Source organism: Zalophus californianus, chromosome 5, assembly GCF_009762305.2.
Source record: "Zalophus californianus isolate mZalCal1 chromosome 5, mZalCal1.pri.v2, whole genome shotgun sequence".
Lineage (NCBI taxonomy): Eukaryota > Metazoa > Chordata > Mammalia > Carnivora > Otariidae > Zalophus > Zalophus californianus.
Genome location: NC_045599.1, coordinates 136,370,075 through 136,386,205, shown reverse-complemented (window position 1 = coordinate 136,386,205; position 16,131 = coordinate 136,370,075). Strand labels below are relative to the sequence as shown.

At 34.8% G+C, this 16,131-nt stretch overlaps 1 protein-coding gene across 2 annotated transcripts in view; it reads right to left on the bottom strand.

The window, feature by feature from the left end:
* CDH12 (cadherin 12) overlaps nt 1-16,131 on the bottom strand; it is a 1,005,284-nt gene that overhangs the window by 613,194 nt on the left and 375,959 nt on the right. The window lies entirely within an intron of this gene.

Genomic DNA, 16,131 nt, shown 5'->3' with positions numbered 1-16,131 from the left:
AAGGAGATGATGCTCAACTCTGAATACAGCCAAGGCAGCTGGGGATTTGTAGACAAAGGGCAGAATGACAAGTTTCCGTGGATAGAAATTACTAAAAGGAGACTTCAAGTTAGAGAGATTCTTGAAAATCTGACTTAACACAATTCTTAAATGAAGGCAGGTCAAGGACTTATACATCATAGTTGGGGGACGAAGACCTTGATCAGATATCAAGGGTGATCAGATATCAAAGATGGAAGTATTCCCATTAAATTGACTTGGCAGGATTCTTGTCAAGACTAGGCTGGAAAAACCAAAGACTCTGTGGGGGACTGACAAAAGTTTGGTGGAGGACAGAATCTCAAATCTCACTTTTTACTAGTTCTGAATGTAAAATGCCCCAGGACTTAGTCTTTGGGCCCTTTATCTTCTTTATATTTATCCCTAGGAGATTTTATCCTATACTGTGGCCTTCAATATGATCTATATTCTTGCAATTTTCATCTTTTAGTTTCTAACCTGAATATTTTCCCTAAATTCAGACATGCATATCCAACTGGCTACCAGATATGCCTGGTTGGATTACTTGTATGCATTGACATCTCAACATTTCCCAAATATAATTTTTGATTTCCTCCCCTAGACCAATACCTCTGCCCTCAGTGTTTCCCATATCATGGAATCATATTAAATTGTGATCTTTGATACTGTATTTATTGCATTACTACATCCATTCTATCATGCCCTTGTGGCTTAATCTTCAAAATAGATTCAAAATTTTACCATATCCAGCAACATGATCCAGGCACATAATACCTTCAACTTCTTTTGGATTATTATGCTAGCCTCGTACCAATTCTTGTTTTCACACTTGTCTTCTTATACTGTATTCGTCACTCAGAAACTAGAGCAATACTTTTCAAATGTAAGTCATATTTGCTCAGTGCCCTCCGATGACTTTCTATTTTACGAGGATCTTTGTAATCCAAATCCAAGGTCATTATCAGGACCTTTGAGGTCTTACCCAATCTGTCCTTGGAATTCTTTACCCTCAACAACTTTAATCTTTCCGGCCTTTCTTACTGTGTTCCAGCCACAATGACTGATGAGTTTTGAACACTGCACAGATATTCCTACATCTGTGCCTTTGTACTAGATATTCCCTCTTCCAAATGTTGTCCCTTAATTTTGGATATGACTCATTTCCTCACTTAAATTACATCTTTGCTCATATATCAATTTATTCAAGGAGGCTTCCCAGATTCTATATAAATAGATCCACATCCTGATGCATCACTTTTTATGTATAAAGCCTGGCTTATATTCTTCATAGCACTTAGCACCTATTAACATATTGTTTGCCTACAGCCTACTAAAATATGTTAAATTATAAGAAGCATTTTGACTTTTTTTCACTGCTGTATCCTAATACTTTAAACCTTCCATGGTAAGTATTTAACACATATCATTGAATGGATAAAAGTGCACAATGTGCTCATCTAAGTTAAATACTTTTCATTTTGGTAAGTATATAGAAAGCGCAAGGACAAAAACCTTTATGAATGAATATATAGAAGTAATGTTATTAAATTTGGGGAGAGAAGATAGGATATAAAACTAGATCTGTCTTGGGCGCCTGGGTGGCTCAGTTGGTTACGCGACTGCCTTCGGCTCAGGTCATGATCCTGGAGTCCCAGGATCGAGTCCCACATCGGGCTTCCTGCTCAGCAGGGAGTCTCTTCTCCCTCTGACCCTCTTCCCTCTCATGTTTTCTATCATTCTCTCTCTCTCTCAAATAAATAAATAAAATCTTTAAAAAAATAAAAATAAAACTAGATCTGCCTTATATTAATTGCAAAAAATTTTGAAAAAAATTTTTTTTTTTTGAAAAAATTTGAATGTGCAAAAAGTGTCCTTAACTTTATAAAGGAATTAATGTCCTAACTAATGCGATTATATATGTTACAGACCTTCCTAAATTAGTATACACACATGGATTTTATCTTTGTCAACTTCTAAGGTCATGCTTATTAAGGCTAATATAGTGTAAGTTGGTGTGAATATATTATAAATTAGAACTCAGGTTTCTTTTTCTCAGTATCAGTCTCTGTCTATATTCTTCTCAATGATATGGGACTATCTGGGATGCCTGGGTGGCTCAGTCGGTTAAACATCTGCCTTTGGCTCAGGTCACGGTCCCTGATCAGGCCCCATGAGCCCCAGGTTGGCTCCCTGCTCAGCAGGGAGCCTGCTTCTCCCTCTTCCTCTGCACCACCCCTTGCTCATGTGCGCTCTCTCTCTCTCTCTCATTCTCGCTCTCTCAAATAAATAAATAAAATCTTTTAAAATAATAATAATAATATTTCACTAGTTCAAGAAGTCACTGATTGGCATGTAAGAAATGATAAAAACCCACAGATTTGAACAAAAAGAAAAATCATGCCTTGAGACATAGTGAATTTGAGTAATTGGCTCAAAGTGACCCAGCGACTAAACGATGAAGCAACAGAATTATAATTCAGAGCTCCTCTTCTTACATAATACACAATATTGGAATATGCTTGGGCTGTTTAATTAAAGAAGACTTCTTAATAATAAGAAGTCACAAGGTATAGCATGGTGTTGAAGAGGGTTGTTTATTTTCTTTCATGGATGTTCCCCGAAGAACAGGAAGGAGGTAATAACACTGATTTACTAGTCAGAGGATGGAGTGGCAGCAGTTTGGTGAGAAAAGAAAGAACTCTGACTACAGCGAGGCCACAAAGGAAAAGATGAGAACTCTATTTTCAAAGAGTTTTGGCAGATACCTGGACAGATGCACTGCTGGAGGAAGAGGAGATTATGTCAGGAGAATCAACCAAGAAACAGCAGAAATTAGACTGCAGTGAATGATTCTCAGCAGGGTGGCGTGATAAAGAGATAAATTCAACTAGGTTTTGAAGAAGATGTACAACAGAGTGATCAAATAAATATAGGTAGTGCTAGAAAACTAACCATGGGAAATGCCACAGGTGACTGCAAACATTATAGCAAACTGATAGTAAAGGATAATATAGGAAAGGGAGTTAATTTGGTAGGGTTATGTTGATGAACAATGATTACTTCCATTGTGGCCATGTGAATAAGTAGATACACAAACAGGAATTGACAGAAAACTTGCATAGTATAATAAATTTAAGATGATGTGTAAAACATCAGGGCATTAAAGGTTTTATATAATGCATAGATCAGTATTCAGGTATATATCATTACAGATAAACTGTTTTCAATTTTTATGTTTTGTGTATTTACTAACACAGAAAGATACCTCCAAAGCAGGCTCAACTCTGATATCTGCAGGACTCAGGCAAGAATACAAATGAAGAGTCACATAGCATATGTCCAAACAGTGAAAGCAAATAAATTATTAATATGTTCCATTCTCCTATCTTGACAAATAAACTTTTACAATAGCTTGGAAGTCCAGGTTGGATAGATGGAGTCCAATCTCTACCATCAAGCAGACCCCAGAAGCAATCTTTGATTGGTTGTTTAAAGAGTGTTTAGATATCTAGAAGCCACTTTATTTTGAACAGTTTGACTCATCCCCTATTGGTGAGGGGTGAAGCCGGAGAGTATCCTGAACATAGCAGGAAGCCCTACTACCTGAATTTAAAAGTCAAACTGTCCAAAGCCCCTGAAATGTCCATAGCATGTTCACTTGGGCCATATGATCTAGCATAACTTTTAACTTTCATACTTTGCTATTTTATATTATTTAAATTCTCTTTAGGGAAATGTTTTAAGTTTTATCATACAAATGGAACAGCATAGGTTTTAATTTTACCATCTGATATAGGAAAAATAACTCACCCATTAATAGAACCTTATTTAGTACAACATTTGCAGACCTATAACATATCTTTAGGTGAAAAGTATAAGAAACTAGTATGAAAGCATTTAACAAGGTGAATAGAAATTTAAAAACTATGTTAACATAAATATATTTTCAGTAGAGGGAATGCATAAAGATACTGCATTAAACAAAAAATATATTTTCTACTTGATATTAGATTTACTATGACTCAAACTAAAATGCAGATGATGTTAAGTCCATTTTGTTACATAAAGAAAACCATAAATATTGTAAAATGGGAAGTCACCAGAGATCTTTCCCTTAAACTTTTTCATTCAGCTTTCCCAAAATCTCTTTATTCCAAAACTAAGAATTTGTATTTTAATCTTTAAAGATATATGTTGTACTTGGAAAAAAAATCCAGGAACTGAAATGTTAGCCAAGAAACAAGATATGCTAAATATAAATTCCAGATTCTTTCTATCATCTATCATCTTGAAGTAATATTGGCAGATGACATTATATTAGTTTCAGACATTCAACATAGTAATCCGATACTTGTATATACTGCAAAAGGATCACCACAATAAGTCTAGTTATCATCTGTCACCATATACTTACATTTTTTTCTTGTGATGAGAACTTTTAAGATTTACTCCCTTAGCCACTTTTAAACATGCAGTGCAGTATTGCTGCCTATAGTCACAATGTTGTACATTGTAATCCCATGACTTACTTATTTTAGAGTTGGAAGGTCATACCTCTTGAACCACTTCACCTGTTTGTCCACCCTTTGACTTTCCTCCCCTCTAGTAATCACCAATCTGTTTTCTGTATCTATGAGTTTAGTTTCATATTATTTTGTTTGTTTGTTTGTTTGTTTTCAGATTCCACATATAAGTGAAATAACATGGCGTTTGTCTTTCTCTGACTTATTTCACTTAGCATAATACCCTTGTTGCAAATGCAAGATTTCCTTTATGGCTGGGTATTTTATATATATATATATTACATCTTCATTATCCATTCATGCATCAATGGACACTTAGGGGTGTTTTCAAATCTTGCCTATTATAACTAATGCTGCAAGGAACATATGGGTGCATATAATTTTAAGTAGTGTTTTTATTTTCTTCAGATAAATACCTAGATGTGGAATAGCTGGATCATATGGTAGTTCTATTTTTCGTTTTTTGAGGAACACCCATACTATTTTCCCTAGTGGCTGTACCAATTTACATCCACCAACAAAACACAAGGGTTCCCTTTTCTCCATATCCTCTCCAACACTTGCTCTTTTTTGTCTTTTTGATAATAGCCATTCTAACAGGTGTTATATGATACTTCCTTGTGGTTTTGATTTGCATTTCCCTGTTAATTAGTCATGTGATCTTTTCATGTGACTGCTGGCCATCTGTATGTCTTCTTTGGGAAAATGCCTAGTTAGATCGTGTGCCCATTTTTTTTTTTTAAGATTTTATTTATTCATTCATGAGAGACAGAGGGATAGAGAGAGAGAGAGAGAAGCAGAGGGAGAAGCAGGCTCCCAAGGAGCAGGGAGCCCGATGCGGGACTCGATCCCAGGACCCTGGGATCATGACCTGAGCCGAAGGCAGATGCTTAACCATCTGAGCCACCCAGGCGCCCCGTGTGCCCATATTTTAATATGATTGCTTGGTTTTTTTGCTATTGAGTTGCTTGAGTTCTTTTGTTGTTGTTGTTGTTGTTTTATTTTTATTGATTTTTATTTTTTGAGTTTATATATTTTGGAATATTAACTCCTTATGAATTATATGATGTGCAAATATTTTCTCCCATTCAGTAGATTGCCTTTTCATTTTGTTGATGGTTTTGTTTGTTATGCACAAGCTATTTAATTTGATGTAATCCCATTTGTTTAATTTCACTTTTGTTGCCTTTGCTTTTGGAGTCAGATCCAATAGTTAAATGCCAAGACCAATGTGAAGGAGTTATCACCTTTGTTTTTTGTTTTCTGTTTTTTTTTTCTTTTTTTCCCTAGGAGTTTAAGTTTCAGGTGTTGCATTTATTCAAGTCTTTAATCCATTTTGAGTTATTTTTTGTGTTTGGTATAAAGAAGTGATTTCGTTTCTTGCTTATGCATGTGACTGCCCAGTTTTCCCAACACCATTTATCGAAGAGACATTCCATCCCTCATTTTATATTGCCTCCTCTGTCAAAAATTAATTGACCATATATGCATGGGTTTATTTCTAGGCACTCTATTCCATTCCATTGATCTATGTTTGTTTCTGTGTCATTACCATACTGTTATTTTGATTATTATAGCTTTGTAGTATAGTTTTAAATCAGAGAGTGTGATGCCTCCAGATTTGTTCTTTCTCAAGATTGTTTTGAGTATATGGGGTCTTTTGTTGTTCTGCACAAATTTTAGGATTGTTTGTTCTATTTCGGTGAAAAATGCCATTGGAATTTTGATATGGATTGCACTGATCCGTAGGTTGCTTCTGGTAGTACAGATATTTTAACAATGTTAATTCTTCCAAACAATGAGCATGGGATATATTTCCATTTATTTGTGTCTTCTTAGTTTATCTTATCCATGGCTTATAGTTTTTAGTGTCAAGGTTTTTTATCTCTTGGGTTAAAATTATCCCAAGGTATTTTATCTATTTTGATGCAGTTGGAAATGGGATTATTTTCTTAATTTCTCTTTCTGATAGTTTGTTGTTAGCGTATAGATACACAATTGATTTTTGTATATAGATTTTGTACCCTGCAACTTTACTGAATTTGTTTATTGGTTCTAACAGTTTTTGGTGGAGTCTTTAGGGTCTTCTATATATAAAATTGCATTGCCCACGAATAGTAACAACTTTTTCTCTTTCTTTCTTTCTTTCTTTCTTTCTTTCTTTCTTTCTTTCTTTCTTTCTTTCTTTTTCTTTCTTTCTTTCTTTCTTTCTAATTTGGATAACTTTTATTTTGTTTTCTTGCCTAATTGTTCTGGCTAGGAATTCTAATATTATGTTGAATAAAAGTGGCAAGAGTGAACATTCTTGTCTTGTTCCTGATCTTAGAGAAAATGCTTTCAGATTTTCCAGGTTGAATATGACGTTAGCTATGGGCTTTTCATATATGACTCTTATTATGTTGAGGTATGTTCCCCTATACCCACTTTCTTGAGCATTTTTATCCATAAATGAATATCTAATTGTGTCAAATGGTTTTTCTGCATCTATTGAAATGGTCATATAATTGTTATACTTTATTTTTTAATGCTGTGTATCATGGTGATTGATTTGTGGATGTTGAAACATCCTTGCATTCCTAAAATAAATCCCACTTGACTATGCCAAATGTTCCTTTTAATGTACTACAAAATTCATTTTGCTAATATTTTGTTGAGGACTTTTACATCTATGTTCCCCAGGGACACTGGCCTGCAATTTTCCTGTGTGTGTGCCCCTGAAGCTAGCTGAAAGATTTTTGATTACTGAATCTGACCTTACTAGTTGTAACTGTTCTATTAAGATTTTCTATTTATTCATGATTCAGTCTTGGAATATTATATGTTTTTAGAAATTTATCCTTTTCTTCTAGGTTGTCCAACTTGTTGTAATACAATTGCTCATAGCTGTCTCTTCTGATGGTTTTTATTTTTGTAGCATCAGTTGTAACTTCTCTTTCATTTCTGATTTTATTTATTTGAGCCCTCTCTGTTTTTGCCCAGTGAGTCTAGCTAAAGCCTTATAAATTTTGTTCATCTTATCAAAGAACCAGCTCTTAGTTTATTTCCCCTCTACTCTTTATTATTTCCTTCAAATTTGGGCTTTATTTGCTCTTTTTCTAGTTTATTTAGGTACAAAGTTATATTATTCACTTGAGATTTTTCTTATTTCTTGATGTAGGGCTGTATCGTGATGAAATTCCTTCTTAACACTGCTTGGGAATCACCTCATATCCCATAGATTTTGGTTGTAGTTCCATTTTCACTTGTCTCAAGGTATTTTTCTTAATTTCTTCTTTGATTTTTTTTCAATGACTCATTGGTTTTAAGCAGCATGTTTAATCTCCACTTTTTGTTATCTTTCTAGCTTTCTTCTTATAATTGATTTCTAGTTTCATAACATTGTGGTCAGAAAAAAAAAGTTCTTGATATGATTTCATTCTTCTTAAATTTAATGAGACTTATGTGGCCTAACATGTAATATATTCTGGATAACATTCCATGTGCACTTTAGAAAAATATGTATTCTCCTGCTTTTTGATGGAATATCTAATAAGTCCCTCTGGTCTAATGTGTCTTTTAAGGTTATTTTCCCTTATTAATTTTCTGTCTAGCTGATCTGTCCCTTGACGTAAGTGGAGTATTAAAATCTCCTACTATTATTGTATTACTGTCAATTTCTCTCTTAAAGTTTATTAATATTTATTTTATAGATTTAGGTGTTCCTGTGTTGGGTGCATGAATATTTACTAATGTTATATCCTTTTGTTGGATTGACCCTTTTATCATTATATAATGCCCTTCTTTATCTTTTATTAGAGTCTTTATTTTAGAGTCTGTCTGATATAAGCACATCTACACCAGGTTTCTTTCCATTTTCATTTTCATGTAATATCTTTTACCATCCCTTCACTTTCTTTCTATGTGTGAGCTTATATCTGAAGTGAGTCTCTTGTGTGCAGCATATAGATGAGTCCTGTGTTTTTTTAAATCCATTCAACCACTCTCATTTGATTGTAGAATTTAGTTCATTTACATTTAAAGGACTTCTTGATATGTATGTATTTATTGCCATTTTATTAACTGCTTTCTGACTGTTTTTGTAGTTTCTCTCTGTTCCTTTCTTCTCCTCTTGCTCTCTTCCCTTGCGGTTTGATGACTTTATTTAGTGTTATGGTTAGATTCCTTTCTCATTATCTTTTGTGTATCCACTATAGGTTTTTGCTTTGTGGTTATCATGAGATTCAAATGTAATAACCTAAATGCATCAGTATTTTAGGCTGTTAACATCTTAAGTTTGAACACATTTTAAAACTCTACATTTTCAACACCCCCCCATTTTGTGTTTTTTATGTCACATTTTACATCTTTTTATTTTGTGTAGACCTTAATAAATTATTACAGTTATAATTAAATTTTACTAGTTTTGTCTTTTAACCTTCATACTAACTTTATAAGTAATTAATCAACTACCCTTACTCTACATTAACTTTTACAAGTGAGGTTTTTACTTTCATATCTTTTTTCTTGTTACTAGTTACTAACTTTTCTTTTCTGCTTAAAGAAATACCTTTGACATTTCTTATAAGGATGATTTAATGGTAAGGAACTCCATTAGCTTTTGCAAGTCAGGAAAAAATATCTATTTCTCCATCAATTCTGAATAATATCCTTGCCGGATAGAATATTCTTAATTGGAAGATTTTGTTTTGCTTTGTTTTCCTTTCAACACTTTCAATACATCACACCACTTCCTTCTGGCCTGCAAAGTTTCTGCCAAAAAAAAAATCAGCTGATATTCTTCTAGGAGTTCCCTTGTTCATAACAATTTGACTTTATTTTGCTGTTTTTAAGATTATCTTTAACTTTTAAAACACTTTAATGTGTCTTGGTATGTATCTCTCTGGGTTTATCTTATTTGGAACTCCCTGTGCTTCATGGACCTAATGTCTATTTCCTTCCCCAGATTAGGGAAGTTTTCAGCCACTTTTTCTTCAAATAATGGTTCTTTTCCTTTCTCTCTCTCTCTTTCTCCTTCTGCATCTCCTATACTGCAAATGTTATTCTGCTTTTGTCCCCTAAGTCTCTTAAAGCTATCTTCAATTTTATGATTGTTTAAGAAGCTTGATTTATTCTTGATAGGCCCCAGTTGTTGATAGTATGCCAAGACCTGTCAGTATTCTAAAGGGAGGGATCTCAGGAAGCACATAGTTTCAGGCTGATTGGAAGCCAACTCCTCAGACTGCAACTTCTAAAGTATGCAAATATATACAGTCTTGTAGGATCACAATCATAAACCCTGCTAGCCTCCAAATCTGGAGATCTGGGAGAGATTCCTGGGAGAGAGTTACAGAAATCAGGCTTTAGGAGAATATATAAGCTCTTTTTTGGAGGTACCAACAAGCTCTAGTGAGGTCATAGAAGGGTGCAAAGATGGCATCTCCCTGTCAACTTTCCCTGAGAGCACATTCATAGTCTCAAGATGCATGGCAAACCTGAAGCCTGTCCCGTAGGATGAAGTTCCAGGACAAATAAACAGGACTTTTCACTGGTAGACTGGGGGTGGGAGGTGTTTTAGCCTGCTGTCTGTGCAAAGACCTGAGTATGGTAGCCTGATAAGAACAGTTTTTTGTTTTGATTTGTTTTGTTTTCCAATTATCACAGACCTGAGGGGCACAGAACACAAGATCCCTTGGCCACCAGGGCCAGGTGATCGAGGGATGTCCTCTGTGTGGACTGCCCTTGTTTGCTGGCTTAGTGAGGCAGCAGGAGATTACTGTGTCTGTGCAGGTCCCCCAGTGCTAACAAGACAGAAGGGGAGTGCAAAATGGCATCCACTGAGTACCTCTATCCTTGGAGAAAATCCTGACTGGCGCCTGTCCCTCCAGCAGATGCTTTATGATTATAAAATGAATCTTCTTCACATATCGCCTAGATATTTTTCTTTTTGTTTTAAGATTTTTTTTTTATTTATTTGACAGAGAGAGACTCAGTGAACCAGGGAACACAAGCAGAGGGAGTGGGAGGGGGAGAAGCAGGCCCCCTGCTGAGCAGGGAGCCCGATGCGGGGCTTGATCCCAGGACCCTGGGATCATGACCTGAGCCGAAGGCAGATGCTTACCAACTGAGCCACCCAGGCGCCCCTAGGTATTTTTCAAAGACCTGTTTTTGTGTTAGGTCCTGGAACAAGGAAGTCTGTATGCAAGCCCTATAAAAGGAGCATCTCAAGTCCCTACAGTCCTTTGGGTCTCCTGGACATAAACACCATTGGTTCTCAGAGCCAGTCTCTGGTGCAAGTCCAAGGTTTGGGTGCCTGATGGGAGGTACCAACCCCCTGCTCTTCATGGAAAAGTTCCAAACTTGTGAGATCCTTCCCTATCACTGTGTGGGGGTGGGGCTTTTAACAAGACCACGATTCTTCCTTTCCTAGTCATCTTGATGTGGCTATTTATCATTTATTGTGAAAAAACTCTTGAGCTAGTTTTCAGTTCTTTTTCTAGGAGAACTGTTCCATATGTGGCTGTAGGTTTGGTGTGTTCATGGGAGGAGGTGAGATTTGGTGTGTCCATACGAGGAGGTGAGATCAGGACCTTCTTATACTGCTATTTTGGATTGCCTGAGCTCAGATCACTTTTAAATACTAGAAAAATTTATTCACTGTAATTTTTTTGATCTTGCAAAAATAACATTTCATATATTACTCACAGAATTTCCTAGAGATTATTTTTCCTCTGAGCCATCAATATACTAATAAAAATAGTAATGAAAAACTTCCTTCCATCTAAATGTTAAATCCTTAGCTATATATTTTATGGAAAAAAAAATAAGCATTCACCTGTATAATTGCTTTTCAAATTATGCCTCTCTTCATATAACTGTTCTACTTATCTATCTTTATTTGAGGTAAAATGAGGTTGACTTATTATGCATTTAGTAGTCTATCAGCTATCTACTTACCATGTTCAGAAATCCTGCTTATTTTTCATTAACTGTAATATTAATTTCCACATAAGTCTATACTTACATAAATGGATTGATAGTATATGTGTTTCAGAATCTTATAATTTAAATAAATTATTTGAGCTTATTGTCCTTAGGACAGTTTGAGTTTAAGAATAAAATCAAGTAAGATTGTTTCTATTTATTAAATAGTGCCTTGCATACTGTAATTAAATTGATTTTAAGAAATGATTAATCTAAATTGAATATGAAATTCATGCCTTAAGAAACAGGGGTGTCACACATTTTATAAAGTAAACAGTCAGGTCTCTTTTCTTCTCCCTCCCTAATTATTTAGTCAGTAATACTGACAATGGTACCTGTGAAATGCTATTTGGTCCCATTTCCCTTCTCCACCTCTTACATTGCTTTTCCCACTTCCCACCTACACTTAGTATCATTGAAAATGAGATTAAATCGACCATAAACTATATTCTGTTTTCTTATATGTAATCAATATATTTAACTGTATATGATACCACACAAAAGAATATACTTAACATATTGAGGTATTTTTAAAGTGTGATTTTCCATGTATCTTCAAATTTATGTATTAAAACTGTATACAGTAATTACCTAACACTCACTATACATGGTACCCCGTACTAGTTATTTAGAATTTTATAGTGTATTATAGATGATTTAATCTCTGACTTCAAATATTTTCCAGACTAGAGTCCTAATCAACCATTTATTTACCTATTTTTATAATTGGAGAAGATGGTACACACATAGTATAGAAATATATTGAGGTGGATTGAGTGGTTGTTCAAAAATCTATCCCAAGGCCCAGCAGGTCTTCTTCCTACCGAGTAGGCTTTATCCGCCTATTTCAACTCTTTTACACACACACACACACACACACACTAATGAGCCTACTGGGCCATCCTCAGGGCTAAAATGCAGAACAACAACAAAACGACAGCCAACAAAAACCTCACATTCAACAAGAACTCTTAGGGCTTCGACTCTTTCAACTGTACTGGTTGCAATTAATAGTGCTGCAAAGATAATGTAAAAGTTTCACATCTTGAATCATATCCACAAACCCACTCTGGTTAGAAAACTTAGCTCTCTGAGAATGGTAAAAGTGGGTTAACCTTTGCATTATCAGTTGTATCTTCTGGCATTTTCTAAATAAGTTCACATCACTGTAAACATGATAAGACATGTTTAATCCACGTCATGGATTTGACTCATGTTTTGCACCATGAGAGAGTCACTATTTTTTGTAATATGTTCCTGATAGGGAAGAATCCAGTTTAAAGTCAAAATTTATTTGAACACTGCCAAGAAGGGGCACCTGGGTGGCTCAGTTAAGCTCGGTTAAGCATCTGCCTTCAGCTCAGGTCATGATCCCCATGTCGGATTCCCTGTTCAGTGGGGAGCCTGCTTCTGCCTCTGCCCCTCCCCCTTCTCATGTTCTCTCTCTCTCTCCCAAATAAATAAATAAAATATTTTTTTTTAAAAAAAGAAAGAAAATTGCCAAGAAAAAATGAAATTTCCATTGGTATTGGACTTTAAATATTCAAGTTGAGAAATAATTTTCATTCAATTTTGTTTAGCAAACAGTCTAAACCAATATAGGAAACAATCATTTGCAGATAAATATATTAATAATATATGAAAGAGAAGTGCACGCTCAAATAGTGAAGTGCAAGTTTAGCCACCTGTCAGAGTACTTAAATAAATAATATCAAAAGCGAATGTATTATGGTGGGGCTTTGACTTCTATTCTCTAAGCATAAAAGACTTGGTCTGCCTTAAAAATCTAGTTACTAGAAGGACTGAATTGGTGGAGAAAAGAAAGCCCCATTTGTTGTTAATTATGGATTTAAAATCACATAGCACATCCATTTACTAATATAATTAAATCCTATATATCATAAATCATTATCTGAGTGTTATTTTACTTTTCCTTTTCCTAAAAATGCTAATAGACAGACTCTATCATTTAGATAATTTTGAAAGGTCTTTTCTAATGTAATTGAGGAATGAAAAAGGAGGAAAAGCCTTTCTGTTTGCTCTTTATCATAGAAAATGATACTATAAATCCAATTAACTATGTTAATATTTCAAAGCGTTCTCGCAAGTTTATGTTTTAGGTTCTTATTACCCATTGAGTGATTTAGAGGCCATTAACTATATAAATGAAAAAGAAATACAATCATACGCAACAGGTTCATATTTTAAAACCAGAGCCTGCAGAAACATGGTGCCCTGGTATTCCTGAGGAGAGTGTTTATAGTGAACATTTCCTTGTTTCAGATACAACTTCTGAAGATAATATAAGTTGTTTTAAACAGACTTTTCACAATCTGCCTTATGATTTACCTTCACTCTATTATTTTAATGACTAATCCACCACCTCCACCAAATTTTAGTAGAGAAACAGCTTTATTTAAAATCCTTCAAAATGGAAGCTTTCTTTGTCTCTGTTTCTTTATTTATATACTTAATATATTCTCTCTCCCATTATACAATAAAAAGAAATGTGGTTCCTCTAGTCTTTATATTCTCAATTTCTGGAACAATCCCTGATAGACTATAGCAAATGTTTGTTCAACATGTTTTTATTCAAAACAAACAGATAAACACAAAATGGCATTTACTAACCTGCTACTAAGTGCCCAGTACAATGCTAATTACTTCACATAAAATAGTAAATAGAGACATACTGTCTCTGATCTAATCAAACTCATAGTTCAGTGGAAAAGGGAGAGCCTATAGAAAAGAAGACACAAATAATACAAAGTAGCCAGTGATGGAGACCCAAGGTACAGAGAAAGAACACCACAGTGAAGTGTACCTCGGTGGCTCAGTTGGTTGAGCTACTGCTTTGGGCTCAGGTCATGATCCTGGAGTCCCTGGATCGAGTCCCGCGTCGGGCTCCCTGCTCAGCGGGGAGTCTGCTTTTCTCTCTGACCCTCCACCCTCTCGTGTGCTCTCTCTCTCTCACTCTCTCTCTCAAATAAATAAAATCTTTAAAAAAAAGAAAAAGAACTTCCCTTTAAAAAAAAAAAAAGAATACCACAGTGAAGTTGTGGCAGAGATGGCCTCTCGGAAGAAAAGATGCTTTTCACAAAATGTGCTGGGTGAGAGAAAGCCCACCAATTTGTTGACTTCAACTGATACCCTGAGTAGAAATTTCCTGGTTTCACCTAAAAATTTAGTGGGCTAATTGCAAACATTTAAAACAGCATGTAAGTAGGTATCTATTTGTTAGAAAATGGATATTGATATAAGTCTTAAGGTAAGAAACTGAAAGTCACATTTCAATAAAAATTATAATTCATTAAAATATATCAAAGATTGATATTTAGAAGGGAGTGCACACTTATTTTTTTTTTTTAAAGATTTTATTTATTTCTTAGAGAAAGACAGAAAGCACGAGAGGGAAGAGGGTCAGAGGGAGAAGCAGACTCCCTGCTGAGCAGGAAGCCCGATGTGGGACTCGATCCCGGGACTCCAGGATCATGACCTGAGCCGAAGGCAGTCGCTTAACCAACTGAGCCACCCAGGCACCCCACACTTATTTTTTTAATATTTAAGTTTTGTCATTTATGATATGCAATTACTGGCATCCAGGTACTTAAAAGAGAACAAAATGTGTTCATTATGCAAAAGCAAAACAAAACCAAAGACAAACAAACACATTAAACTCAGTCTGCCATGACTTTCCTTGAATATCCTCAGAAAAATTACTGTCTACTATGACTTTATTTTCAAATAGTTCAAAATAAAAATCTTAGCCTTCCTTTGAAAAATAAGGTAACTAGATTTAATAAATTTAGGCAGGATTTTTAAAATGTCAGAACTTTGAATCTAGGGCAAATTTTTCACCAACTATAGTTTTCTGATATTTTGGTTCACACAGGCAGATCCTGTGTACAAATTAGATCTAAGCAAAAATGTATACTCCAAAATGGCCTTCCTGCTGTTCTGTTATACCAGATTATCTTTTGAAGAAAAGGTTGTTCTTTTTCACTAGACACTTTCATTAAGTACCTTTAAATTCACTAAGTATATTCACAAAGTACATTTAAAATACACTTTGGGATTCAGTGAGTTTTGTGAGTTTTGCCCAATGTGCACAAGCTTAAACCTCACAAAAACATACTAGCTTTTCCTGAAATAATAGTTTCTGAAGGTGCCTCTGATCACTAAGTCTCCTCTAGAATTTTCCATCATGAATACCCATGTGCGAGACTAGGTTGTCAGAGATAAGTCCCAAGAGTAATGGAAAACAGCCAAGGTTCATTTTATTTCTTCTAACTCCAAAATAGATTACTAGTATTTGCAAATTTGGGTGCAATGTCACCAAAACAAACAAAAGGAGAAACACAAATCTTTTTCCAGCAAGAGTTAATATATAGCATATTTCCTTCAGATTTATTTTTAACCAACCAAGACAGAATATTTCATTTCATCCTTGTTGGTTATTAATTACTATAAAAATTAAAGCTGTTTTATAATAACTTTGTAGGTAACATCACCTAGTGTCTCCTATGCTTATATTTGGTTATTGCTTTCATCCTATTTAAATTCACTAATCGCCATAATTTAAATAATGAAATAAATGAAAGTCAGTGAAACCTATGCAAATTTCATA